At 33.1% G+C, this 27,726-nt stretch overlaps 1 protein-coding gene and 1 long non-coding RNA gene across 3 annotated transcripts in view; one reads left to right on the forward strand and one right to left on the reverse strand.

Moving 5' to 3' along the window:
- LOC148274638 (uncharacterized) overlaps window positions 1-19,567 on the reverse strand; it is a 52,823-nt gene extending 33,256 nt beyond the window's left edge. The window contains exon 1 of one of the 2 annotated variants that reach the window (XM_088236865.1): window positions 19,248-19,567. The gene's annotated coding sequence lies outside the window, so the exon portion shown is untranslated. The remainder of the gene's footprint in view (window positions 1-19,247) is intronic. The other variant, XM_088236866.1, reaches the window with a different exon arrangement.
- A 1,488-nt stretch (window positions 19,568-21,055) lies between these two features.
- On the forward strand, window positions 21,056-23,240 carry LOC148274639 (uncharacterized). Its single transcript, XR_015824251.1, has 2 exons — window positions 21,056-21,334; window positions 22,234-23,240. It is a non-coding gene; the product is annotated as an uncharacterized LOC148274639 (long non-coding RNA).
- Window positions 23,241-27,726: the final 4,486 nt, after the last annotated feature.

A 27,726-nucleotide genomic window follows, 5' to 3' on the forward strand; every position in this document is an offset into this window, starting at 1 on the left:
AACTACTACGACAAAACGAATATGTATATAGGAAGGAATCTATTCAATAATTTACCACAAAATCTACAGGAAAAAATAAAGTACCCAAATTTTACGTACGATTTAAGGAAAAGCGTCCTTCTACAGTTAGCATTAAATGTATTATTATGATGTAATATGTTATGTATGTATTGTATAAGTAGGTTATGTATATATAGATTTATTATATTTGCCTGTGCGTATTAATTTATTTTGTTATTTAGAAAATATATTTTCTTAATTAAATTGTTTATTTGCAATGGATTTTTGTTTCTAAACAGAAACAGGACGTACTGTAGACGGACTGGATATCCTCCCTATAAAAGAAACTGGTAAAAGAAGTACTATAATTGAAAAGCGTTTTCAGGTGTCGCCTAGTAGGTGAAATAATTCAGCCAGATGAATCTCACCCACATGAAAAAGGTTTCAGCTCTTTGACTTCACAAAAGTCAACAGATGGAAGAGTTGAGGAAATGTGGATATTTAAACATAGGAAGAATGGTGAATGTTACATGTTGTGTAAAGTGACCACTTAAACCAACCAATGACAGGTCATAAGCCCTGTAAATGCAAAAGAATACCACACTTTCTTTTCAAAAATGTTTTCCCTCTCTGTTGCAACAAATTTAGAAAACGGAATCCGACTTCTTAGTCAATTCATCTCATAACTCTTATTGTTAAAAAATATTCAGGTAATTAAATCATCCCCATATTAAATTCCTAACTGATACTGTCAGTGTGCGATGTGACGCTTTGAAAAGTGCACTAAGATTTGATTACTAATTTGGGTAAATAGGTGCCTACCACGTATTGTACAATTCTGCCGTCATAAGAAAGAAGGACGCATCTAACCTTTTTTTTAGAAAATGAGTTAAATACATATTCGGAATCAGGAAAAAAAAACGTATCTACTAAAAATATATCTATCTTCCTAAAATAACCACAACCCTATTATTCTCACTAATAAATGAGACCAAACTGCAAAAAGTCTTGAAGATTACTTAATATAAAAGGCTGTTCTGACTAATATGATTATTAAAGACGGATTAAAATACTTATTTTTTCTTCTATTCCGTTTTTAAAAATATCTGAAATGAATGTACCTACTCGTTTTCAATTAAATTAAAAATCTGCTGGTAATTTCGAAGTTAATTGATTATTAGGTCGGCGTTACTAGTTTGAAAAACAGTAAATGGACGGTAACGTCTATTTGATTTAGTTAAGTAGAATCAATAATTGGCATATTAACACTAAAAAAGAAAGACGGTTACTTAATTACTAAATAAAAAGGGCATTTCTAGCTAGAAACGTATTTTCATTGAAGTAAAACATATTTTCTTGTATTTTTTAAACTAAAATTTGCTATTGTCTTTTGGGGAACTGGTAACAAGACAGACATAACAAGAATACAAAGACAACAAATAAAATTCTTAAACTAACATACAACCTACCCTACCTGACCCCTACGACTGAACTGTACAAAAAAACACACCAGTTTGACATAAACTACTTGACTAAAATTGAGACCTTAAAAAATTGTGCACAAAATAACACTGGGAAACATACAAGACGACGACATAATATTAGTCAAAAATGCTGACATACACAAATATAACACCAGACAACAACAACACTATCATATTGAAAAAGCAAAGACAAACACAAAACAGTCAAAAATACTACATAATGGACTTAAACACTACAACGACCTACCTTACTACTTGAAAACTTTTACTGGAGACAAATTTAAAATCAATCTGAAAAAGCACATGATGACTGAACTAACTAGACTAGACGAGACATAAAATGACTAGACAATATTAAATTTCTAATGTAACCCTAACGGGTTTTTTAAAATTGTAAATAAATAAATTTAAAAAAAGAAGACGAAAATGTTAATTTTTAAATACATAAAGTAAAATTTATTAAAATTAATATAATAGGGCAAATCATAATACATACTGTCGCATAATAATATACTTAATTTTTGTGGTATTTTTCACACAGCGAATTTTTCAATCTCCGAGTTACAAAATATTTATTTTCTCCGTTTTTTGTTTTATGTAGAAACGTCTTTCTTATGATGGCAGAATACAACTAACATGTAGGATGTAGGTATTAGTGAAGCAGTAATCGTGGTTTTAAGTTTGCTTATGTGTTGATGCGTGAGTCGTAAATGCAATTTAAATTTAAACCTACCCCATTTCAGACCTATGCAATAATATAGGAAAAATATACTAAATTGTAGTTTTACGTAAACTAGTAGGAAGCTTAAAGCCTAATACTTCAGCTGATCGCTCGTTTCTAATAATAAGCATGAGGTTCGCTTCGGAGTTGTGATGCAAACTCCGCACAAGTTCGTATTATTAACCAGTTTTTGGAACGAAATCCTGTAGCTCCGAGTTCTGACCGATTGTTCCACCCACGCTTATGAAGTAACTTTATTTTGCGCAGAGTTCCCTTGAATAAAAACACTTCTCAGAATAGCTCGGACAAATAAGATAAAATGATCTCATGACCTCGACTTCACGTCGGTACAAAGTGTGGATTGATGGTCCTTCTGTTACACTATGCTACATACTCGAAGTATCAATAGAACCTATCTAAAACAGTGTTTTTCAACCTTTTTAAATACGCGAACCTCTTTAGCCGCTGTGTTAATTGCCGAGGATTATGGATATTTTAGAGAGAGCGCAAGGATGACCAACATAGTAATATTATGTACCTACTTTTTGAAACAGGAAACACGTTTATTTTGTTATTAATTATTAATTAGGTAATGTTAGGTTAGGTTGGTTGTATTTCCTGCTAATTTAAAAAAAGTAATTGTGAGAAACTGCCTGCGACACAAACATAGATACCTTTTTATTATCTACGGCAGTTAATTGCCGGCGAATAAATTAGATTATTATAGGTACTTAGTTTTAGATAATTATCCAATATTAGTCATCTAAACCTGTTCTGCATAATTTAATCTCTGAATTCAACGAAAGCATCCTCCTTTTTCCGAAACTGTTTATAAAGTTTCCAAAGACTTGTGTCTTCAGTTTCACATATTCACTATCATTTTTTAAAACTAACTAAGAGAAAAAGTAATGTATTTTACAATCAAACGGAAAAAAATACAAAACATAGAAACTTTAAAAGCTTTCATTGTACCCCTCACTGCAGTATTGTCAATTTGTGATCAGTCAAATAAATACACATGTTCAGTACAATCACCTTATTCTCATTTCCCATATCTCTGAATAGAGTATCTACAATAATCCGCATGGTTCTCATCAATGCCATTTATTTGTTTATCCTATCTGACTTCACACAGATTTTCTAGGTATCGCAAATCGGCCGGTGCAAGTTCATAGGCAAGAGACGTTTACTATATTTGTATAATCCATTGAATTTTTATCTATTTGGGTCACGTTTTAAAAGTCAATTTCCGCTAATACATATAATTAATTTGAATAAATAAAAAAACTCTCGGAAGTGTATATATAATCATGTCGTACCTACCTACCATTTAATTCACCCCAGTCACCACACTGCACTCGCGAAGTACTGGGTAGTTCTCGGGTTTATTGGTTTTATTAATATATGATTATGAAGTTTCTGTTATTACTTGTATAGGTAAATATCGGAAGTAGTCGGTTACTGATGGTTGCTTATTAGTCCACGAATAAGTAATGATAATGGGTTATTCACGGCCGCCGGCAACAATCTAAAAAGGCTCGCTTTTGTGCAAGTCAATTTCAAGGCTAACTCAAATTTGGAATAACATTATTATAAGAGCAATGGCGTTAGTGTTCCTTGTATTATTATGTAGGTACTACAACTTCGCCAATACTTTAATGCCTAGAGACGATTATCTTGTTAGCATCAATGCTACAACTAAGATGGGAAAATACTGAGAACCCTAGGTAACATAACTCACCACTGAAGAGACGTTTTCACGCAAACACTACAATATTGTTTTGTCCCACGACTCGATCATTGTCCACGTGTAAGCAGCAATTTATAGGCAGGCTGTCACCACGGAACAATAATTACCCACGTTGCGCATGGCTAACGTGCGCATATTTTTCGTGAATTCGCTCGTAATAAACGCCGCCGCACAGTGTATTCATGTTCCTAGCGTTCACGAGTGAACTGCGGCTGAATTTTCGTATTGTCCCAGCGTTCTCTCCTACGCGGTGGTGGCTGTTTACTCAACTGGGACATGAAAATATTGTCATATCTATTGTATTGTCCACATGTAAACCGCTCTTAAGACACCAAAACTATGTATGCAAATCACACGAGTTCTGGGAACAGATCTGGGCGGAATTTACCTAAATTTAACCTAGAGGGACTTTATTACATTTTACAAACAACATTTTTTTAAAATTTACAAATGGAATAAGAAACTGTATTCAATAAACTTATATAAACAATCCCTATTTACACGATTTTATTTCACCAACTCAGGGTTTAAACAATGAAAAACTACTTCGAAATTACGTCATTGTGGGCAAATTTATGCAACCAAATAACAAAGTGATAATTTATAATTTTGGTAATTATTGCAATATTTTTTTAGGAATAATGAACAAAAATAATCTTTAAAAATTTGGATCAAGGAATCAAGAGTCCGCTTTTCGAACCTCGATTTACTACTTGATTCCCACTTTCTAAAAGGAAGTCATTTCAAACTCGTGGAAAATGGCCCAAAAAATTGAAATATTTGGGTAAATCATAAAAACGCAAATACCTATGTAAATTGAAAAAAAAAACAGTTGACAACTTTTAACAATCAGGAAGTTCAGCGGTTTTTAAAATATTTAAAAAAAAAATTAATAGACTATCAAACTTATAAAATTTATTTTTTATTTTTATGTATTTAAAAAAAATCACGCGACGTCAAAAGTTCCCGTTGGAGAATTCTACTAGTTAGTGAATGGGTTTCCCTGAAACTGGAAATCTACCACAACACTCTATCATTGGTTTATCTTAGTGAGCTTATGACGTAGTTCAAAGTAATTGTTTTCTTTTTTTATTAAGGTTTACGGGAGTCTCATTATTTGAATGTTTATAAGTAGGTACAATAAAAACTCATAAAAATGTTTTTAATGTAAAAAGATGAAGAATTTTTTTATTTAATTAAATTAATTTTCGCTCTCCATGTACAGTAGAACTCCAATTATCTGAATTAACTGGGACCGAATCCAATTCGGAAATTTGTTTTTTTTTTTTTTTAAAAGAGGAAAAAGAGTCTATTTTAATTAATTACTGTATGTATGTAATTCATGAGTGTCACACCTAAACGAGACCATAATCCTTGCTCCTAGGCTGGCATTCTGGAAGGAATTGCGCGCGAAGAGATCGCTCTGTTAGCATGTATTTAGTACGTAGATACGCGTTAAAAATGCGTTTTCTACGAGCGCTTTTTAAGAACACCACCCTTAGAGGACTGAGTCACCTTTTCAGTTCTCAGTGGAGTAATTCTCATTCAGCGCGTCCATGTAGCCGGGGTGGGCACCAGGGCACCAGGGCACCTTTCACTTCGGTAGACCGAAGTGTTTAGATGACTAAGTTCGGACGAGGACCCAGTATTGCGGGATATAACGCGATCCCTTGCCCAGGGCTATGGGTGATTACCTCAACGGCTGTGGCGGAGATTGAAGTGCATCAGTAAGGCGAGACAGGTGGAAGGGGCAAAAATCTTCTCTCAGGCCTCCCGGATTTGGGCTATGCGCTGTTAGGAGACAGCGGCGTCAGGCAGGACGTTGTGTTGAGTGTTGAGGATGGCAGCGGAGGAACAATAGTCGACTATGGCATCCTGAGCCAACCTCCAACCGGCCGTAAAACAGAAAAACAACAAATCTCCTAGTCAGACGTGTAGACTGAGGACTTAGAGGGCTGACCCCGAGTAAAGGGGACATACGGCCAGAAGGAAGAAGAAGACATTTATTGTATAAGCAATACCCATGATCATTATTGATAAGTCAATCATATATTTTAATTCTCTACAAACACATATGACGATTTACAAATAAAAAGGTTAGCATTTTTTTACAAATCCACCGGACTCCAGTACTTAAAATATAAATTATGGGAAAATGTAACATCATAACATAATTACAATGGGGAAGATCAGTGTCTTTTTAAAAAAAAAAATATTTGTTAATAGAATATTAAACTAAGCCAATTAAAAAATATATATATTTTCATATATCGTATTATTAGCGCTTTGATTTTTTAAAGTTTTGTATTTCTGAAATAACTCCGCGTGTGACGTCAGAGGTTGTTCTATGACAGTTCTTCCGATTGGTTCATTTACGGTGACCAAGCCGGATATCCTTCAAAGCTCTCATATCATTGAATGGTTCATATGAACCGGTGACGTCATTCGAAGTAGTGCGTTTTTATTCAAATATTTATTATAATTTTTTTCATACAATTTAATTCTCCTATTTTTACCGCGCGCAAGAAAAAAAAAATTGTATCCAATTTCCCGTAGGGCTGAAGTTCCTCATTACTCAAAAACATTCAGGGAAGACATTGTCATGTAAAAACATATTGGGTCAAATTAGTTTATTCGTGGTTTATGGAATATTACGACATCTTTCTTCGTATCGGAAACAAAAAAATCCTTTCAAAGCAGTACAATGTGCCCGAAATAGAAATACTGTTCTGTGATTGGTCCGCTTTGTCCAATCACGTTTAACCTAATTCCCGCCAAACATCACATCTGAGAACGTAGGTTTTGCCCGCTCGCGTAAAAGAGTATCTCCACGGATAATCGTATGAAAGAAACAGGCCAGCTATATCTTCCCAGTACATCCCGAATTTCGACCGTTTAAATCCTATCAACCAGGGGTCATGGTGATCTGGTGACGATCGCAAAGAAGGTTTATGGTCTCCAAACAATGTCCAGGACACCGACCCATAGATAACATGTACAGGGTGCACAAATGCACTTTTTTTCTAAAATGCCTTCGGATAGCTAGATTAATTTATTCAGAAATAATTGTCATTTAAAATTGGAAATAATTTATTAATCCTCTGTGATCTGCCCAACTTACCTATTGCTGTATTTTGGCAGCAATAGCAAATGATATTATTTTAAAGATTTCGTTCTGCAGATTTCTTTCAGAACCTAAAGTCAATCATTACGTCGTTATTTTGTCTCTTTACTAGTTTTTTCTATTTCATAAGGTAATTTAACAAAGATACCTTCTAAAAAAACATTAGATTTTTAGATATTCGTCAATACAAAACCACATGTATATCTTCAATTACAGAATTACACAAAATATATATAACAATAGGTAATAAGAAATAATATTTGTTTTTTAAGCGTTTTTTTTTAATTTACGTGTACTTGTAGAATATTGTTATTTCAAACTTATTGTTAAGAGATTACTTATTTACAATGTTTTGAGTATGTTCCTCCGTAGAAAGTTATTTAGATATAATATTATTATTATTATTATATTATTATTATTATGAGGGAGAAAACATTTTTGAAAGAGAAGGTGGAAGTCTAGGCATTTACAGGGCTCATGATCTGTCATTGGGTGATTTATGAGGCCACTTTACACCCTATGTAACATTCACCATTCTGCCTATCTTTAAACATCCACATTAACTCAACTCTTTAAAAACACAACAGATGGAAGAGTTGAAAAAATGTGGATGTTTAAACATAGTCAGAATGGTGAATTTATTTCAACAGAGAGGGAAAAAAAAATTGAGAAGGGAATATGGAAGTCTAGGCATTCACAGGGCTTATGACCTGTCATTGGTTCGTTTAAGTGGCCACTTTAGACACTGTGTAACATTCACCATTTTGCCCGTGTTTGAACATCCACATTTCCTCAACTCTTCCATCTGTTGACTTTTGTGAAGTAAAAGAGCTGAAACCTTTATCACGTGGGTGAGATTCATCCGGCTGAACCAAATCACCTACTAGGCAACGCCTGAAGACAATTTTCCAATTTTTATACTTCGTCTTTTACCAGGTAGTAATTAAACAATGTTTGATTATGTCCAAATGCTTGCAGACTGGCTGGATTTCCTCTCTAGGGAGTTTCCCTTCTCAAAATTTTTTTCCCTCTGTTGAAATAAATTTAAATATGAACCACTCCCTAGGGAGGAAATCCAGCTAGTCTGCAAGCATTTGGACATAATCAAACATTGTAGAATGGTGAATGTTACACAGAGTGTAAAGTAGCTACTTAAACCAGCCAATGACAGGTCATAAGCCCTGTAAATGCCTGGACTTCCATATTCCTTCACGAAAATGTTTTCCCTCTCTGTTGCAATAAATTTACATTATTTGTTTGTGTTTATACACGCCCAGTGACCATTTACGAGGACGATGTCAATTAAACGGTATAAAGAAACAGACAAAATAATTGATTTAGTACTAAGGAAAAGAGGGAACAAAATTGGACTAGGTGGGAATGAAAGAGGAAGAGAGATGGTCCCAGAAGAATTTCATTTGGTGATTGCAAAGGAAGACAACTTGTTATCAAAATATCAAGACTGGGATATTATTCGCAAAAGTTGGAAAAGCATCGTGAAATGTGTCTACCTTGTTATTTTGGAAGTATTTTTATTTGATTAGACGAGTATTATACCCGTTTTTAATATTTTTTACAATAGTGGTTCTAGAAAAGTTCATTGTAAAGCTAGTTTCGTTGATTAGTTATACTAGTGACCGCAGTAGCAATGAATCAGAATATAAATATTGTAAAACTCGCTTGTGAATCAACGTGTTATAAATGCAACATAACGACAACTGCCTACGTGTGTTTTACAATTATTTATTTATGCCGCAGCTTAGATATGACTCAGATTGCGTGTTTTTTACTGTAAGTATTCGCGTCCCCTCTTGGAACCGTGAACCTTCCAAAGGAAAGAAAACGGCGAGATTAAACTAAAAGTTAAATCATCATCGTCGTCATACACCTATCAGAATCCGATGGTACATAAGGCACATCTTGATTACATGTTGCATGAATGTAAGGTGATCTGTCTTAACCCTCGTGTAACTTCATAGCTATTACAACATGAGTTCACATAGAATACAGGAATTGATATATCTTTCTTATTTTATTTTTTTGATAATGAAGCAGTATTTTCCTACAATAGGCTTGAATTACGTATATGATGAATCTGACAAATTATAAAAAACAGATTATAATCAGTAAACATGTATATTATTTTTTTGTGTTTAAAAACTAGTAACTCAACTAATTTATTTATTTACTTAAAGGCAGTTTCAATATTACAGTAATGTAACGCGACGTCACATCACCGTTTCTAAATGGATTTTTTGGCAGTCAAAGAGTTAAATATCAGTCCAGGCACAGTGAAATATCGCAGTGTAAAAACATCTTAAAAACAAATATTTCACGTCGGCTCTAATAGGAATCGAACCTGGAACCTCAAGCATTGTAGAAAAGCGCGCAAACACTGCAAGGCGGACTCGATTGACCTTTTTAGGATTTTTATCGGGGAGTAGCCCATCGGGTGGGAAACATTGGTCCATGGTTTTAGTTTTATTTCACACGTAGAAGTGTATTATTTTTTTGGACTATTATACATAATTTTATACACCTTTTACATATTTTTGAAATTGCTTTCGTATGAAATGCCATCACCAGCTCTTACGATAAACAAATAAATAAAAAAAACGATAAAACGTTTTTTTACTGCTGTCAAACTCATGAAGTGTTGCTATCGCGTTGAATCAACTTTTATTTTTCCTTTATTCATGCCTTTCACCAAAACAATGTGATAATATCGGCAGAAACACAAATTTACAGATTACGTTTTTACAAATTTTCAAAAAAGCAGAAAGTAAAACTGTGTTCATAGACATGGGTAAAAAATTTAAACACATAAATGCAATTATAAAATGACAGGTATTTCCAATATTCTATATATGTCATAACAAACAGTGTCCGGGTCTTGATATAGCGGTTAATGCGTTTGGTTACTAGGTACGTATGATGACTCATATTAAATTGCCGACATGGTCTACGCGTATATAAACTATTTATTTGAAAGGAGTATTTTTACTATTTTGTCATCCTTGAAATGGGATCTGAAGGATACGACTATTCATCTAGCCTTGTGTGACAAATGATAAGCCATTTTCAGATTAAACAGAAATATGATTAGTTTGATACATTAACTATAGAATCTGTACTAATCCATACTAATATTATAAATGCGAAAGTGTGTTTGTTTGCTTTTCCTTCACGTATCAATCAATGGAGCGACCGATTGATATATTTTTGTTGCATAATGATAGCCGGAGAGCTGAGAAGTAAAATAGGATACTATAGTCTTTAAAATATAGCTTGATTAAAATGACAGTTGTCAGCAAAAGTGACGATATAACTTTGTAGTAACAAGTATTGTCTACGGAGTTATTTTTATTGACACACGAAAAAATGGCACATGAAAAATCATTCGTGTCCGGCGTGTTAATTTATTTAATTAATACAATGCTTGACATATAAAGCAACATAATTATATAAAATCAGCTCTAAAACTAAATTATAAACCTAATTATTAACGACGTTCTTACAAGGTTACGTCATTTTGCAAAAACGTTAGAGATGGGACAAATCGATCAATGCAAATCGATCGAATAAAAAAATAATTCATTTGATGTTGTTCATGAAAAAAAGTATAAAAGTCTTATTTTTTAGTGAATAATTGTCTTAAACACATTACAATAGCAACCTGCTATAATAGCGCCTGGTCCATGAAGAAGTATAGAAATTGAAAAAATAACATTTTCAGACGTTGCCTAGTATGTAGGTGAAATAATTCAATTAGATGAATCTCACCCGCATAAATAAAGGTTTCAGCTCTTTAACTTCACAAACATCAACAGATTAAAGAATTGAAGGAATGTAGATGTTCAAATATGAGCAGAATGGTGAATTTTACACAGTTTGTAAAGTGGCCACTTAAACCAGCCATTGACAGGTCATAAGCCCTGTAGATGCCTAGACTTTTATATCACCTTCTCTTAAATGTTCTTCATCTCTGTTGTAATATGTTAACATTATAATAGGCTTGTTTTTGCGTTTTTATATCAATTTTCGGAAGCAGAGTTTCACGTTGGCATGAAAAAACTGATGAAATCATTTTGATCGGTACATGATCATTGATCAGTACTTTCCCATCACTCGTCACATTATTTTGGCAGCTGTCATTTTAAGGACTATAATAATTTTTGATCACAAATAAAAAAAAAAAATCATTAAAAATAATCAAATCAACAATGAGAAACATTATTTGAAAATGATTTAGCGGTGAGGTGGGAATCTCAAAAATAATAAATTTGAAATTATTTATTTTTATAATTGACTTGCTTTATCTATGGTTAGTTTGGTTTGCTTTTCGTTTTGGTTTTAAAGCATTATTTTGGATTTGTAAACAGAATAACGATACTACGTAACTGACCGATCATAATATTTCTTTCATAGCGATAATTGGAAGACCAAGCTACTGCCAATCCATATAAAATATATTATTCCAGCGGGAAAATTCTTATGGTAAACAAAAACTCGAATTGATGAACGGCACAGATAATTCATTATTACCTAAATAATTTCTCCCTTATACCAACCACGTGAGCGAAGCCGCGGGTAAAAGCTAGTATTATAATATATTTAAATATAGTTATCAAATTGTCAACGGACTTCTATGTAGGTACTATAATAAAAGCTTAATTAGAAAATGCTCGACTCGAGACCCCTTGATCTTTTCTTTATCTACTTAAGATCAAAATATAACCTGTCTGTTGCTTACCCGTTTTAAGCCAACCAAAGTTTATCTTCCATTCAAAATATCACGTTAAAGGTCAAAGCTCACGAGAGCGTCACTGCACTTATTTTGTATAGAATGCCGCGCGACGCGCAGCGCCGTGCAGTGTTGCCCAGTGACGCTCTCATGCGGTTTGATGTTTAATAGATTGAGAGGCAAGCATGGTGAATATTGTCATTTATATTATTTTCATACTTTGCGGCCTCGTATTCGGAAATGCAAAAAGTATTGTTTCAAACCACAATAATTACGTGTTCATTCGGTGTTTAAATATATCGTGTCCGTTTTTTTTCAAATTTAAAAATGAGCACCCAAATAAATAAAATTGTAAAGGCTAAACGTCATTCGAAAGAAAATATTCTGCTCTACAAGATGTTGTGTTTGCTTTTACGTTACAAATAGTATTTTATTTGATTACAAGCCTTCAAAATAGAAAGAATGTCAGATAAAAGTGTGCATTTTCGACACTTGCTTCTAAATCGAGGGAATAAAAGAGTAAACATAGAAGGAGAATACATTACTCACTTATTTCTTGTAAAATATTTTCTTATTTGTTAACTCTTAAATAGCTGCGCTACAAAATTCCTTTACACGCGGTGATGTAACATCGTGTAACCTCACGCAAAAGACAGAACATTCTAAAGCTCAGACATTTGAAAAAATAAACAGAGGCATACTGTTAAACAATTCCATTTTCATAATAAAAAAAAAACAAAATAGAATTTAGGCCTGTAAGTGAATTAAAAATCATAAACACGCCTGTCGTATAACTAGCGTGCACTCTCACTAACTGCCAATAACCGACTGATTGAACGAATTTTTATTTTTGTTTTTGTTTCTTTCACACAGACACTGGCCACAGAACAGCGTCTCTGTCTTCCTAGTCATAAGTTCTATTGTCGTGCTCTTTCTTATACATTAAACAGATTTATTGTGGTATTGGCATCACTTTCATTCGTATATTAAATTATTCTTCTCAGTAAGGATAAAAAAAATGTACAAAAATCCAGCATATTTATTTAAATTTTACTTTCCAAATCTAATGCGGAAATGTCAATTTGAAGATTATAGAAAACAAATAAGAGAGATATAGCAATTCTTCTATCCTGTGTATACTCGTGTTACACCGTTAAGAGTTAATAGACTAAACCAGCCAATGACAGGTCATAAGCCCTGTAAATGCATTGACTTCCATATTCCCTTATTTAAGGTATTCTCCATCCCTGTTGTAATTTGTAAAAGTTAATAGACTATTAAAATATTATATAATATTTATGTATCGTATTATTAGCGCTATGATTTTTTTAAAGTTTTGTATTTTTAAAATTTCTTCGCGTGTGACGTCTCAAGTTCTCATCTCCTTCTTCGAGTTCTGCAGATTCGTCAGTTGACTTCCCGTAATCTGGAAACATACCACGACTCTCTTATCATTGGTTGATTCGGAAGAGCTAGTGACGTCATGCAAAGTAGTACGTTTTTATTAAAATATTTTCAAAAAACTTCGCCGTACAATTGAATGCCTTAATTTTTACAGCGCTTGAGAATATATCTTTTGTATCCAATTTCCCGTAGTGCTGAACTTCCTCAATATTTGATTCGTCAACGGTAACACAACTATTTTAAGTAATGCATTCTTTACGTTTTTTATGTGTTTTTAAGCCAGCCATTGAGGCAATGGTGCTTCGAAATTCAGATTTCACGGTTGACAGACCGAAACCTAAATTCGCCACAACTTTATTTCAACTGTCTTACAAGAGCTAAGTTTTCTTTAAATCTAAGGTTAACTTAAAATTAAAACAAACACCTACTCGAATACTTAAATATTTATTTTTTAAAAGTGCAATTTCAATATCAGTACAGTCTATATGAATATTCGAAGCAGGGACTATTTTATATACATACAGGGTGTTCTTTAAACCATATCGCATCCGAAACCACAATGATCAGTATGGGCAAGAAGACATAGCATGTTTAAAAAAATCTTTGGGACAAAGATGAAAAAAAAAAATATTAAAAAAACAAATGGTTGCTTACTTCTGCAGGGGAGAAGTGAGGGGAGCGCAGGGTAGGTAGTATCAGTCTCCCGCCCCCCCTCCTCGTTTATGCCCTGCAGAAGTAAGCAACCATTTGCTTTTTTTGATATTTTAAATTTTATTTGTTTTAAAAATTATTTTAATGTACCAATATGTCTTCTTGCTCATACTGATCATCGTGGTTCCGGATGTGAAAGGTTTTAATGAACATCCTGTGTACTCGTATGTGGTAATAAATTGTTTTTAACGAATTAACCAACTTCGTAGACCTACTTTAAATAACTGTAAATAATTTTATGGCGTTATATTATATTTTATTAAAATACAGCAACAAAAAAATTAGCTTTGCGACGTAAAAAATAGGTCATTATTTTAACGCATAACACAATTAGGAAATTTAACAAAAAGATCAAGAAGATCATAAACTTTTTTATAGAAAATAAACATAAGTAATTATGTAATCACAAAATAATAATTATAATATGTTCAGTGTCAAAATATCACTATCGCATCGGTCCGTCTCGGCGCAGCGTCGCGGCCGCATCGCGTCCAAACTAGATGAAAAATTTACAAAAATTAATGTAGGTACCAGGCAAAGCAGATTGCTTTCAGAACCCACCACGACCTAGTAAGAATATTAGTTTGCGCGTGCGCGCGGATTGCGAGTTTAGTATGGCGCAGGAAGCGACATTTATATTTAGTTCTTTCGTTCTTTGCTTATGTTCGATGCGCGAGATTAGCCAGTATCTGGAACTAGTAGCCAGACTGCGCTTTTTAAAATATTTTTGTCATTATTATTAATAAAACATATAATGCATATAGTACATATTATACCCCCAGAAGTTATAAAAAAAAAACTCATTTGAGACCGAACATACAGGGTGTTCTTTAAATCCTGTCACATCCGAAACCACGATGATCAGTTTGGGCAAAAAGACACATTAGCATATTAAAAAAATATTTAGAACGAAGAATTAAAAAAAAAAAAATAAAAAAAAACAAATGGTTGCTTACTTCTGCAGGGGAGAAGCGAGGGGGGCGTGGCCACGTGATTGACGGTGTATCAGACTCCCTCCTCCCCTCTCCTCGCTTCACCCTTGCAGAAGTAAGCAACCATTTGTTTTTTTTAATATTTTATTTTTGTAAATTTTATTCGTTCTTAAAAATTATTTTAATGTGCCAATATGTCTTTTTAATCATACTGATCATCGTGGTTTCGGATGTGACAGGGTTTACAGAACACCCTGTATAAAGAAAACATTTTTGTGACAATACCTACATAATATCATACATAGCTAATACATCCGAAATAGTAAGAAAACATTATTTACATATATTTAAGTATTTACATTACTTACATAAGACGGAAGCTTTTCAATAATTTACCACAAAATCTAAGTCAAGAAATAAATTACGGAAAATTTAAGGATAAATTTAAAAAAAGCTTATTGACATAATTAACATTAACTGTATTTTGAAAAAAGAGATGTATGTTTAATATGTGCCTATGTTTTTATTTAATATTTTTTAGTGTTACAGTTTCTCAATTTTTAAAATCGTTTAAGTTATTATTTATTTTATTATTTTGTTTCTTTTTTATGTTATTTTGTAAACTTGCCAAATACAAGAGCCAAACTCTTTTTTGGCAAGTTCAACCTTAAGTGTTCCATTTTTTTTACTAAATGTATTGTTTATTTATGCTAATAAAGGTTTTTATTTAAAAAAATAAAAATAAAAAATATAAGAATCATTAAACACAGTTCTTTACACCATCTATATGAATTACATTAATAACTATCACTATCAAAAAGATTTAAGTAATATTTTTTAATTGCGACACTTTTGGATTTTCCATTCGAATTTTCGTGTTTTAGATCATCGGGCAGTTTATTAAATGCGCTTTTATTATTTTTTGTAAGGTGATAGTAAAACTCCTCCGCAATTTGTCGGGATTATTAGCAAAATTATTATTATATTATTTGTTTACAGTAATCTAAATGTAATGTATTATGACTAATAATTAAATTATTCAACATAATAAAAATAAAAAAAAACTTTTTTTTCTTATTTTTTGCATTTACTTTTTCATAGAAAACCATGATTTCATTTATTTTAAATATTGAAATGTTTTGTTACAATGGCTCTTGTTTTCTTTTAATATATTAAAAAAATACATATATTAAAAACATCATTTGGCTAAATTTAGGGGACGCAATGGTTCCATGCGTTCTATGGACGGACCACGCATGATATGTAGCCAATAGGGTCTTTATCTAGTTTAAATAATGAAAAAAGGCATAAATACTAATAAAAAATTCTGCAACCTTCTACGTAAAAGAAAGTGGTTTTCGTAGAAGTCGTAAAATATTGATAAATAATCTTTAAAAATCAACATAGTGTAGGTTTATCTTTATAATCAAAAGGATACCATTTATCGCTACATAATAAAATTAAAGAGGAAATAAATAAAAATAAAATAAACACCACAACGGTCTCCCAGTAATCCGGCAGATATCGGACCAGAGTACTGCCGGGTTACTGAAAACGCCGAAATGTCGGAAATCACTAAGGCGTATTTAAACGGCAGAAGCGATTTTTTATTGTATGCATAAATGATGTAATACTGTATTATTTATTTATTTATTTCGACGGCTTAAGCCTTTGACAAAGTATAAAATAATATTGAAAAACAATTATAATAAAACAAAACACCCGAACACATAAAAAAAATATAGATACATGAAATAAAATCAGCAGAAAATAAGGAAATAATAAAGAAAAATTAAATAAGAAATTATAACATAGGTATGCAGCAAATTAACAATAAATAAAAGGTTTAAATAAAAAAAAGTATTGAAGTTACAGAGGCGATGTATCATAGCATAGCCAGTAAAACAAGTATAACACTTAGTACATTTTTTTATAATTTATAATTTAGAAAAGAAGTGATTAAAAAGTAATGTTTTTAACTGGTATAAAGATAAATTAAATAAATCTTTAAATTAAATTATACACAACATTAGTACATACACGCCATTGAAGTGTTAACATAAACTAAAACTACAATAATCGGGTTGTGGTCCCGTAACTAGTGTTGTGGACTCACGGATCAGAGGTCCGAGGTTCCGAATACTATTCTACTCCAACTTGATTTCCATTTTCTAAAAGTGAGTTATTTACAACTTGTTGAAAATGGAAATATTTATGTAAATTATATAAACTCTAACAATAAAAAAAAAACTTAAAAATTAAACTTTCAATGCAGTACTACTGTAGTTTTGCATCAATAGTCTATATTATTCCACTGAAGTGGAAGGCCTGAATAAAAACGCCGGATTACTAGTAGAGCCGGAGAAGCGAAGTGACGGATTACAGAAGGGAGTACGGAATTTTGAGTATATCTACAAATGTCAAAATATTTTTGATAAAACAAACTGGCATAAAAATAAGTATTTTTAAAATTGTAAAAGTTTTTTCAGGCATCGCCTAGTGGGTTCAGCCAGATGAATATCACCCGCGTCAATAAAGGTTTCAGTAGCTCAATCACAAATAACTATCGACGTGCCAATAAGCGACGTGATAACAATTTATCATCATGGTTGTTTATCGTATTCGCGATCACAATGTAACACCCGTGAACACTTGATATTAAATGTCAAAATATTTACGTTTCACGACGTATAATCCTGCTGCGCAATCACATATTTGAATTTCACCGGTGTAAATATTGAGAATATTCCAAAATTGCTATTTTTACTTATTTATTTATTATTTGTCCTGCTAATTTTTGCATTTAAATGTCAAGAAAAGCAGTCGCCATAGTAATTGTAATTTAATTTTCACTTTTTTGTATGAGATACTCCTTAATGTTTTGCAAATACAATATATTGTATTATTTTTTTAAGTAAACGCCGATTTTTTGCTAATAAACTGTATTTATTTACGAGGAAAACAAAAAACAAACCGACACGAGCGGTGACTTAGAGATTACACACGCGTTGACTTATGACTGCGATAACTTAGGCATGTTTATTATTGTTTATTGTGATCGCTCAAATGCTTAGCATGTTTTTAAGCACACCGATAGTTATTTGTGATTAAGCTCTTTTACTTCACTAAAGTCAAGAGACGGCAAGTGTGTAAAGTGGCCACTTAAACCAACTAAAAAAGGTCATAAACTCTGTAAATGCCTAGACGTACATATTCTGTTTTAAAAAAGTTTCCCTCTCTGTTGCATTTCAAAAATAAAATATTTTACGAATATCGAATAATGCATCCAAAAGTATACATTAGGTAATATTCAATAAAACGTGTACTAGCTTTGTATTCATAAAAATATGAGTTTGATTAATGAAAAAAATCGAATTATGTAAATTAAATTTGAACTTTTAAACTGTGTAATTCAATGCAAATCTTCGTTTGTAACATTTTCTCACAAGAAGCTTCCGAGACAATCAACAAGAAGGCAATTTAACGGGATTCTGGCTCGTTGGTTATTACCTCCATATTAAAGTACACACGACTATTTTATACCTGTATGTGTATTGTATCTGTATAAAATGTTGTGTTGGGTCTAGTCTCTAGTGCCTTCACATCAACACACTCACACCAACAGGTGATACGACTACAATACACAACATAATACAAAGTAATCATAATTTATTATACAATATGTTTCTGAATTTCTTGCCTCCGTTGCTATGATATTTTTTTGTTTAATGTTCGGTTCAAAGTGCGTAAAATGTAGAATACACGGGTACTAACATATAATTTCAAATACTTTTGTAGGCGGTCAATCTTAAATACATAAAATAAACAAATAAACAATATTTAACAAGAAAGCACAACAAATGAAAGATACATAATACAAATATCAGAATTTTTCTATCTGTTTTTGAGTGCCGTGTGCCATTTGCATTCTTTGCCGACGTTTTAGATCCCATTTCAACCCTTACGATGAAAGCTGCAATGTGTACATTTTATATATAACACTCAAAAACTATTTTTCAACACGTTTGCATAGCAAATAAATTGAAAATAAGGTTTAATATATTGGATCTGGATGTGCTTTGAATATGATATTAGCAGGAAGGTAAAAACTAAAAAAAAATTTTTTTTTTAAACTTATTGAATTCTACTACGAAAGCTATTAGTATTTAAAAATTAATAAGCTTTTTGATTCCGTATTTTAAATCACATTGAGTGTTATAGATAATTTTACACCCGATGAAATTATCGTTAAATAAACGGAAAAAAAACCCCGCTAATGTGCATTACATAATGTGGAAAATCTGATCCGGTTACACGATCTCATATTATACTTGTCGGCAGTCTGAAGGTTCTAGTGAATAATAATTATATCCTTACCAATGTCAATAATATCTCAGCGAATGGTTTCCGCTTCTCGGAGGCACTATCACTAGAAATGCGCCACAAACAGCAATGACACGAAAGTACTTTCATTTAAAGATAAATTGCAACTTTCAAACGTTCATTTTACTTCTTTGTCTGCAGCTCGTGAGGTTCGCGACGCTGCGCGGCGGTAGAGAATGGCCGACTGCCATTGAAAATACAATCGCGGTACCTGACGTTACTCCTAGATGCCGATGCCGCTCCGATGTGACTCAGTACTCTGCGTTCATGGTTCGGGTATTGTGTAGGTACTTCGTGCCGATGGCCGTTCTGCTGGTTGCGAGCTGGAGTAGGCGCTTTGGGAGGAATCTAAAGCGGTTCTCCCACCAGCAACCGCGGAGGTGGCTTTGTTTTTCTCGCGCGCCTAGGGTGACCGTGCCTCCGATTAGATTAAGGGCCAGATGTGGAACAGTGCAACAAAAAATACTTATTTTATTTTATAAAAATCTCTATTCATTAAATGAACACTTTTCCTACAGTAAATCGATGGTTCATTACTAAAAAGAAACAATTGAAAACTTACCTGTGAATAAGTGATGTTCGAAAGACTTTAACTTTTTACGCTGTACCCCAGATCTAGAGGGCCTCAGAGGTGATTTGCTTTCAATTTCGAAAAGTAAGATTAGAATAACCGGAAAGCTTGTTTGCTTTATTAAAGGGCTTACAAACAATATATTAAATAGAAAATACATTTATTCTAAAACGCCTAACTATTTCAGAATAGCTATATTTTTTGTTTATTCTTATCACGTTCTCCGTTTCTTTCATTCTCGGGACGCATGTTCAAAAAGTAAATGTACTGTGACCATAACGGGCTGTGATTTTTGTATTTTGATGGTTGACAACACAGTGATAGAGGGGGATCTCCAGACAGAGCGAGCATCGCAGGAACACGGTAGTGCAAAGATTCATGTTGTAGTATTCAGTTGCGTGAAATGTATCGGTAAGAAATCCCGCCAAGTGCAAGAAACGTGCTGTGATCTGCTACCTACTCGCGGAAGGAATAACACCTACCGATTTTTTCGCGAATTAAAACGCTTTACGGTGAAGGTGTTATGAATAGAACGAGTGTGTTAAAGTGGTGTAAGGAGTTAAGTGGAGGCAGAACTAATGTTCATGACGTAGCAAGATGGCCAACTGTAAAACTGGCGCAGCGGGTTCGATTCCCGCTAATTGCGAGAAAAAATCCAAGAAAGATTTTTTCTCAATTGGTATGGGCGTTGTGTCGTATTTTTCATTACCTCCTTCCAAATCCCCTCTATCCCATCTGCTGACCCGCTAGAGGCCTAGCGGGTTAGTCTTTAAAACGAAAAAAAACATGAACAGGTTAGTAAAAAATATAATCATCTTTTCACCCCCCTAAAGGGATACATGGATGGAATGAAATTTTTAACCGACGAGCAGGTGCAGAAAGAGGTCTTGAAATGGGGGAATGAGCTGGTGAGAGAGTTTTACGAGAAACGCATAAAGAGGTTTGTGCCACGGCTCACCGCATGCATTGAACGGGATGGCGGTTATGTGAAAAAATAGTCAACAAGTGTATCAACAATATCCTGTTTTTTTTTTCAAATACACCTTTTCTAAAAAAATAGTACACTTACTTTGTGAATATGCCTTGTACATAGGTATTTCATATCCGTTAGGCTTGTCACGAATGTGACACTTTATACAGACCTGTTTTAGGTTTGCAAGGCTGGTCACCCTAAGAGTGGGGCGGCTGTCCATATGTCTCGTGCCTCGTGCATCTTAAATACTGAGACCTCAGACCACGCTGCGCTGCGCTGAGGTCCTACGTATACCCTACCAACCAATTCGGGAGCGTGATCATTATATTATTATTATCGTGGCTTATACTTGGCATTTTCATAAATATTATAAGTGTCTAGGCGGAATGAAGAATACAGTTCTGTGTGTCGATTTTAACCAGGACCGGTAAAGACTCCGACAAAGGAAATCAACTGAAGAGTCCGCCTCTTGGTGTGGTGGCCAGAATAGTTGCCTACTTTGCTCGCTAAACGTCGCGTCGTCAAATATTTATTTAGGTGATTTGGGATTTTACTGAAACATTTTATAGTCTCTGGACTAGGGCTTCCACTCGAGACTCGACTCTCGAAATTTCGAGTCTAGAGACTCTCGAGATATAGAAATTAGTATCGAAATTTCAAGACCAGCAGTACGTTTCTAAACGCTCTCTAGGGGGTAGCGAACGCGTTGCTAGCACGCAATTTACATAACGATGTAAATAATCTATATTAAAAATAAAATGTCTATATGTCTGTCTGTTTGTTCGTTACAGTATCTCCTCCGAAACGGCGAGTCGTAGCGACGTGAATTTTAGACACGTCATTTAAGGTGAAATTCGTAGTTCAATTGTAATAATTTTTATTTAAATTTATTTCAACAGAGAGGAAAACATTTTTGAGAAAGGAATATGGAAGTCTAGGCATTTTTATTTATTTTATTTTTATTTTATTTATTTGGATAACCAACAGCTATAATTATCTTTTATATATATTACAAAACAAATAACAAATAAGCTAATTACAGGTTTTCACAAGTAGCATCACAGTAAGTTAAAAAAGATTTTCGAACATAAAATGAAAAGTAATTAAATGTAAACTCAAAAGAAAAGAAAAAATACTACAAATTATTTCGAAAGCAAACGCCGTACGTCATTAAGATTATTTGTAAATAAATCTATGTTAAATGATTTATTTATTACATTAAAATTATCAAAAGTTCGTCATAAATATGAATTTTGCCTATAATTAGATGAAACAAGAGGTATGTGGAGAAGAGGTTTATTTCTTAAAACTTTGGAAGGAACATTGATAGAAAGTTTGCATAGTAGTTCAGGGCAGTTAATTGAACCAGAGGCAATTTTAAGTGAATAAATTATATCCGCTATTTCCCGACTGTTATTATTTATTTTCCTTTACAGGGCTCATGAGCTGTCATTGGCTGGTTTAAGTGGCCACTTTACACACTATGTAACATTCACCATTCTACCCATGTTTGAACATCCACATTTCCTCAACTCTTCCATCTGTTGACTTTTGTGAAGTAAAAGAGCTGAAACCTTTATCACGTGGGTGAGATTCATCCGGCTGAACAAATATGAATAACTCCCTAGGGAGGAAATCCAGCCAGTCTGCAAGCATTTGGACAAACTTAAACATTATTGAATTAACTACCCGGCAAAATAAGAAGCATAAAAATTGGAAAATTGTTTTCAAGCGTTGTCTAGTAGGTGATTTAGTTGGTAGAAGAATAGCCTTGGTAATCATTGAATTGGGTTACAATTGTAAATTCAGTCATACTTAAATGCGATTCAAAGCAATCGAAAATGTTGATGGCGGGCAAAATTATCTCCATGTTTTAACCCTTATTTATTAAACTGTAGCTCATATGGCTATTTTATCTAAGAACTAATTTATGGAATTATTAATTCAAGGGCCACATTGTCGTTTGAACATATTTTCAATGGCTAACTATTAAAATATTCGTCGAAAAACAATTGGGCAAATTTACCCGCCGAACTCTATTTGTTTTCATACAAGCAATTTATAGGCCTCAAGGTTGTCAAAATTTGGTTGATAACAAGAAAAAATAATAAATCTTATTTATTTAAAGAAATGTTTGATTTAAGTACACATACCAATAATCCTAGTCTTAATTACATAAATGATATTTTTTAATATCAGGTAGGTAGACACATTTTTCACATTTCATTTTTCAATGGCAAATACTTATACCTATGTTGTGAGAAATAATAACTGTTTCAGGAATATAGTTAATGAACAACTAAGAAGGTTAAAACCAGACGACATCTATTTAAACATTAATATAAGTTATTTCGGAATCAAAGTCCATAGCTACGAAAGTGAAAAAAATGTCGTTTGAGGGTGGATAATAATAGAGGCTGGATAACTCCAGATATAATGAAAATGATCAAATATAGAAAAAAACTGTATCCCATGCAAAAATGAGAAATGCTTCAGAAACTATTAAAAAGCATATAAGGAATATTAAAACACATAATCAAATGATTTAAGAAAGGCAAAGAAGAATTAAATTAAATTATCCACAATAACGATAATATTTTTGAAAATCTAAAATACCTAATGTGTGCAAAACCTTCATAATAGTTTTAATTTAATTTTTTTTTTATTTATTTACAATTTTAAAAAACCCGTTAGGGTTACATTAGAAATTTAATATTGTCTAGTCATTTTATGTCTCGTCTAGTCTAGTTAGTTCAGTCATCATGTGCTTTTTCAGATTGATTTTAAATTTGTCTCCATTAAAAGTTAAACTAATTATGAAAATAAGAAAGTGACAACTCGAACAAATTTTTTCGTTTGGGAAAAATTGACAATTCAGAGGCTTAACTTATGCGGGTTTACTTGCCCATCGTCATAATTATTGATCTAAGCTACTGACAGCGCATAATACGAGTATAAACAGGAAATGATCTGAAAACCTTTTTCTATATCATGCAACAAGACAAACTTACCTTTGTCTTTGCCACCGAGCAGCATATTAAAAAACACCGAGTCGTAATTGGCCCGCAACAAATTACACGCGCACTTTGACAGATTCTGACAAGCCACTGAGTAAGGTTAGTGACTAAAGCTTCTGAGGGAAGTTAGTGACATAAATAAACTTTCCTCTTTCATATACCAAATTTACCGAAATCAAATGGAGATATATTTTTTTTAAGGTTGAGCGTAGATTAGACTCAGTGGGCAAAATATCCATTAAGGGTAAAATTGGACGGTTTCGCGGTACTGCATTAGGCAATCGGGACATTATAGGTCTTGTCGGAACGATAAGAGGTGGGATTCCCGACATAGCGGGACGGATTGGAACCTTAAAATGTTACCTGTCCTGTTAAGTAAATATATTTTTTGGGTTACTGATTTATAAACTTTCTTTAAAATATTTTATTTCGATTAAATGTTGTTTTATTGTTTTATTCACGATGAGGATAGTTATTAGTGACTTGAAAATAATGCCAATTTGAATACACTATCATTTGAATACTGAATACACACGCCAACCCTAAACGACATGTAACGAGGAAGTTCGCTGGTTTTTTATTTGTTAATAGACTATCAAACTAAGCCAACATTTTAAAAAAAAACTTTTTTTACGTATCGTAGTATCATCGCTAAGAGTTATTTTTTAAATTATTTCACGCATGACGTCACTAGCTCTCTTCGGTGAGTTGGCTTCACGAAAACCGCAAATCTATCACAACACTCTATCATTGGTTGATTTAGAAAAAATTGTGACGTCATTTGAAGAAGTAATTTTTTTTTGCCAATTACTATTTCGATACTATTTTGGTCACATAAAAAAAATGCATCGAGAGTGTTAGATGTAAAATATTTTTTGAAAAAATGTACGTTAAAGTGATGAACATGTGATGTGTAATGTAAAAGCTCTTGAAGCAGCTTACTCAACACATACCGCACACCGCACCTGAGTCTCCTTGGGGATGCTCACATACAAAAAAAAAGATCTTTACTGAGCGAATAAGAAGCCCGGAATAGTCCTTTAGTAGCCTTGTTATATTTATGCAAAAAAAGAATCCAAAATATGTACTTAATCGGATCGAGAAAAAGAAGAAATTGAATTATTCACTGACGGGGATTAAATTATAATAAGGCTTAAAAATTTTTGGAAACCACCAAATCTTTATGCGACGAGACCTATATAAAAACCACGAGCGAGATGCTGCGTTTGGTACTCACAGAGAGAAAGCGACAAGACCACAAAATGCGTTAAGAAGATTTATTTTTATATCCGCAGCAGCAGGAAAAGGAATCAACATTATTAAAACAAAGTGATGCTTTGAAAGCTCAATAATGGGATGAGCAAAAAACTAGCCGCGAGAACTTTTAATGTACCGTGAAAAACCGAACCATTCAATTCAATGGATCGTGGAAAACTAGTGAAAAAATGTAGATGTCAAAACATAAAACCAAAAAGTGGTTCTTATTACGATTTAACATATTTTGTGCACAAGTGAGAAGCAGGCAGTTAGCTGAATTACGAAATAATTTAGAAGATTTCTTCTCATAAGTCGACATGCACTACAGTTTCATTTGTAGGCAATGTTCAAAACGACAATACATGTATTGAATAACAAAAAATCTTTAGTAACTTGACAAAGGATTGAACAGAGAATACCTGTCTCCCGTTAGATTGAGTAGTGTCCTTGTGAATGCAATGAAAAACCGAAGAAGAAAAAAATTAGAGTATTTTAGGAAACGTTTTAAAACGCATTAAAAATGGTATACTGTGACAGAACTGGAGGAATTATTAGAATAAGATGAGGTTTGAGAATTCTTTTTGAAGAAAATATTTGTTTGTGATAATTAAAATGACAAAACGCACGAGTGAGAAATGCTGCACGGAAGAAAGGTTATTTATATAAATATATATTTGCTCTAAGGCCATAAGTTTTATTAAGGGGAGAATGGGTATTACCGGTCACTTAAGGATAAATAATCACAAATCAGATATCAATCAATATTTCTTCATATAACTTTTTACTTATTATACTTTCAGTATTCTTCTAACATAATCACAATCATTGAGATCAATAAGTTATACAATTTTGGCATAACCAATATAAAAAAAAAACGGATTTGACCGGTATTAAACACAATGCCAGGTAATAAATACCAGTCACTAGGTTGGTAATATCGGTCAAGCTTTGTTCAGATATAAGTCGCAGATATAGCCCTCAAGAGAGTCATACCCCAAACAATCAGCATGAGCCCAGAGTCCACATAGCACATACCTATACCAAAGTTTGTTATTTTGTCCATAATCATATCACATTTATTATGTAAGTCCTCATAAGCATCAGTATCTTCATCTTTACGCAGGTTTGTAATTTCTATTTCCGAGTCCGACTTACTACCACCACTCTTGTCTTTGTGTTGAAGTACTCTCTTCTTAGTTTTTTCTACATTATTCGGTTTTACTTTTCTTTTTCATGATACCTTTTTTTCAGAATTGATATTTAAAGTGACTTTTTCTACTCTCTTGTCATTCTTCTATTTGTCTTCTCAATCAGAGCTTCTTTGTTGGGAGTACCTGTCAGGAGTGTTGCATGATATTTCTTCTTGTCTCTTGATTTGTTTGTTGTTTGGTGAAATCTGCAAAATGTTTCAGCCAATCTACGTATAGATCTTCATTGATCCACCCATTTTAGGAGCATCGGTAAATAACTCCCCGCGGCTTATCTGCTTCTAATGCAGTTGAATGTCTCTGACGTGGATAAATAAGCATTGGAGGGACGTACACTCCAGTAACATTCACAGCACGCACAACTGTGACGTTATTTCCTCTTTCTCCACTAGTTATAGAGCCCACACGTTTTTGTCCTTTACTATTTTCCAAATTTTTCAGGGCCTTGATCTGAAGAAATTCCAGGTTTGTTTGTATTAATTATGTTCTTTCGCAGAAACTTCTATTTTTCCATTAGCTCTATAATAAATTAAAAAAATAGAGCAACTTCATTCTAATTAAAGGCAGTGGCTCTATGCAGGCTCGTACTTTCAACTTTCCTGATGAACAAACGATTCCTTTTAATTAATCTTTTGAGCTAATCTTTGCCAGCTAATTCAAGAGTTTCATTAAAATTTTGCTAAGTAATGTTATTTTTTAGAACATATTCATAGGCCAATTGGCTTTTTAAAAAAAAAATCTAATCTGAAGCGAAGTGCAGCCATACAATATTTTCGCAAATAACTTAACCTGGGAAGCCATATCATTTTCTCGTTCTCTTGTGAAGACTGGATGTCTTCCCAGCTGTGACATATCCCAGTTCTTGTTCTTCCGCCTTTCTTGAAGTGTTGAAAATGGTACGCCAGTAGATCGAGCTGCTTCTCTAAACGGTCTCCTTTTAATTACTAGTTTAAAAGCTTTATGTAACTGATATTGGCGGCATGATGGCTTCGTGTTTTAGATATTCTAAAATACCAAATAAAAATTGAAATAAGCCAAAAAGCTTACTGTGTACTAATTTTAGTTGCGGGCAATACCGGTCTGTTTGATCATTGAATTGTTAATTCTATACAGATAGTTAGGTAAATATAAAAAAAGAAGCCAATATGTCTCGTATGATCTTTTTTGCGCCAGAGAGTTTCTATACTTTTTTAGGTGTCCCGCAAGGCTCTAGACTGGGTCCATTGTTGTTCTCTATTTTCATTGATAATATTAAAAATATAATTTTGAACTCGCGTTTTCTGTTTTGCGGATGACTTAAAACTTTTCTTAAAGGTGACAATTTTGGATGATTTTCGTTTTCTCCAAGCAGAGATATCTAATATATATGAATGGGGAAGGCGTAACAAACTTAGGTTTAATGTTTCCAAGTGTTTGGTCACGTCTTTCACTAGGGCCCAAAAAACTA

Source organism: Micrasema longulum, unplaced genomic scaffold, assembly GCF_059751315.1.
Source record: "Micrasema longulum isolate JH-2025_06_02 unplaced genomic scaffold, ASM5975131v1 h1tg001613l, whole genome shotgun sequence".
Classification (NCBI taxonomy): domain Eukaryota; kingdom Metazoa; phylum Arthropoda; class Insecta; order Trichoptera; family Brachycentridae; genus Micrasema; species Micrasema longulum.